The 3,138-nt window shown below is 36.2% G+C and overlaps 1 long non-coding RNA gene across 1 annotated transcript; it reads right to left on the reverse strand.

The window, feature by feature from the left end:
- Nucleotides 1-346: 346 nt before the first annotated feature.
- Nucleotides 347-1,929, reverse strand: LOC139708049 (uncharacterized). Its single transcript, XR_011709320.1, has 3 exons — nucleotides 1,705-1,929; nucleotides 1,101-1,245; nucleotides 347-388 (listed from the first exon to the last, which is right to left on the reverse strand). It is a non-coding gene; the product is annotated as an uncharacterized lncRNA (long non-coding RNA).
- Between the last annotated feature and the right edge of the window lie 1,209 nt (nucleotides 1,930-3,138).

Below are 3,138 nucleotides of genomic sequence, written 5' to 3' on the forward strand. Positions count from 1 at the left end.
TAATTAAGACATAGATGCAATTAATTTCCCTGTAAAGGCCCTTTTTTTTTGGGGGGGGGGGGCTCATGACCATATCCTGAACAACTTTGGGTCCTTGCCCCCTAACTAAACAAGGATGATCAACTCCTAGTATGGTTGAATTCTGTCCACTATCTCTGGAGAAAAGTTGAAAATGTTCCAAGTTTTTGCAAGCTAGATGAATAAGATACAATATACCATGTATGTCACTTAAGCTTTCTGCTAAAGAGGGCTAAAAAGTTGTAGATCACATAAACTTATGAGTATAAACTTACATATCCTTGTGCACCTTGTGTGGTGTCTCACAAAGTGGGGTACTGCATCGTAACTGCCTTGGCTTCAACGCGTCTTTTGCTCACTACTTGGGTATCTGAATTTAAAAAGGAAGCAAGAAGAATGTTAATCATATTCTACGAAGCAAATATATAACATCAAAAAATTGACCCTCATTTCAATCTTTTAAGGGGCTGAACTATTTTCATATTTTTTTTCTTGGCATTAATTTCTATTGCTATTCAGTACTGCTGTTTCAAGTACATTTATTCATGTGCTTCTTACACCAAATATCAGTTAATACAAATGAAAATTTCATGCAGATGGGTTAAGTGTGGATGTGCACAGTTAGTAGAAAAATACAAGATGTGATTATCCATCGAACTTTATGGCAAATCAATTTCCATTTTTTTATTCATCATTATTATAATTATATCATGTGTATTAGGACTATTATCATTTACATGTGGCCCAATGGGGCTACCAAGAAAATAAGTCAGCGCGGAGTCTTGTAGGTACACTCTGTTTACATGTTTCATACAAGTATATCAGTCTTTATTTTTAAATCTATAACCATCACTTCATTTACCACGCTATACTTACCGGTCCCTTCATTTTTTTTTTTTTTTTTTTTTTTTTTTTTTTGGGGGGGGGGGCACATTTTAGTCTGTTATTCTCTATATTTGAGAAGACAAAAACAAAAGTGAACAGGCAAATTAAATGGTGCTATATTGCATGGAAATGTATAGTACAAGACATGACAATGGGAAACTGGTTTTCCAGACCAGTATTCAAACAATTGAACTTACGCTGTACAGTTTTCTGCTTCCATTATCAACAAGAAATATGCTACGATGATCTGGATAAGCAGGTGTCTCCTTGGAGCAGTCAGAACTCCTTCCATCAGCTATTGAAGTATCTCCTCCCCCTTGGAGTGATGTGTGTGTTGAATTCCTGGGCAAATAAGTAAAATTTAAAGGTTTTACAAATCATACAAATTATGGCATGAGGATAATAGGTCCCTCCAGTTTACATTATAAACTTGAAGTGCAAAATCATTTAATATACATATTTGCCATAAGCAACGTTCAGCTCTACTTACACAACTCAAGACTGACCATAACATGGTTTTCACTTCTGTCGATACAGCAAGTACACATTTTTCTTAAATACGAGTACTAACCTCTCAAGGCTTTCATTTTCAGAGAGAAGGACAGCTCCAAAACTGCTCCACGAAGAATAATTAATACTTGAAAATCATTTCTTCAAACAAAACAAAACCAACAAAGCTTTCAGTCTCTTAATGTAGCCTCTTATGTAATTACTGAGACTCTAGAATGTAAAATAAATGTGAATCAATTTCAAACTAGTCTCCCTTCATTAATCATCGTGGAAAACAACAGAATAGCTTACAGCAGGGTTAGTGCAATGGAAGTCCATATCTCAGAGGCTCCTTCGCTGATGTTGGCCCGGTGTTTCCAGCATTCGTCAACCCTGCATTCAATGGCTAGTCGTTGGCCACATCTGTTACATGTACTTCTTCAATCTGGTGATCTGCACCCTCGTGGTGTGACAGAGACTGTACAGCTATCAATCTGTCTTCGTTCTCCAAATGATGACCCCTATACCGAGTTCCTTTAAATCACCATCACTCCGAAGAACTGTCATGTTACGTCTTTTTATCTGGAGGAAAGCATGAAAACACAATGTTCAGAAATAGATTTAGAACTCATCTCCACAAGACAATATGCAGTTCCGTTTTGTCCACACAAATACTAAGTGTGCATCAATAGAAAAGCTAGTAATTACTTTTTAGCTACATCGATCAGCATATTTAGAAAGACCCAAAGATGATCTCTGCCAAATTCCAATGCCTAAGGTCACCTGTGACTTTCATAAAAAACAATGTTCAAATATAGTACCCGTTGCCGTCTGCTAAAAGGGGGATCGATCTCCATGATGTGTGAGCACGTTGATCTTCAGCTAGAAGTGTGATGTCACAGTGGACTAACACTAAACAGTGCATGCATCGTATTTCTTACTTAGATGATTGCCACACATGACGTGGGAGTGCAATAGCACTATGGTATTCTCCCAGCTGTGTGGATGCTCGAATGTGGTGGCAAATAAAAGTCCTTTTTACTACATAGGTCATCACAATTATATAAATCACCAAATTTCACCATTTTTTTTTTAATTACCGTATCAATCGAGATCACCTTCTGGCAACACAGTGTCAGTGATTCGGCTGTCGACTCAATAGCAATGTAGAGTTTCTAGACGCTTCTAGTCTATTGCATTAACCCTATTTCAACTGGGCTATTGGAGACCAAGTTTTTACGGGGGGGGGGGGGTCAATTTGACCCCCCCCCCCCTTCAGATCTCGGCCGCCGATCGCCGCAAAATGTTGCCTGAAAATAGAGCCGGATGTCAACTACAAGATTACATGGTCATACAATAGAAAAAATGTTGATTTTATATTTTTGAATAAATTAATTATGCAAATTTATGCATGAAATTATATTTTTACATATAACTCCAACAAAAAGACTGAAGGATTGCTAAATTTTTGTGTCAGAGTTCCTCAAGACACATCAAACAATTTTCTTTTTAAAAAATAGCGCAGTCGAAATCAGTTTCTTTTGTTTTTTTATTGTTTTGTTAATTTTTCATGTATTTTACTGTTTTTTCGATCTTTTGTTTTCCATTGTTTGTTTGGTTTTTTTTCCAAAATTTGTTGCAGGCACTTTTTCAAGCTTATCTACATTAGAATTGATTAATTTCAATGGTTAAAAGTTGAAATAATCTAATTTATATCAATTAAACAAAAAAACAAACAAACACACC

The sequence above is a fragment of the Diadema antillarum genome, unplaced genomic scaffold (genome assembly GCF_040938485.1).
Source record: "Diadema antillarum isolate AM-2024a unplaced genomic scaffold, OU_Dant_1.0 seq00001296_RagTag, whole genome shotgun sequence".
NCBI lineage: Eukaryota > Metazoa > Echinodermata > Echinoidea > Diadematoida > Diadematidae > Diadema > Diadema antillarum.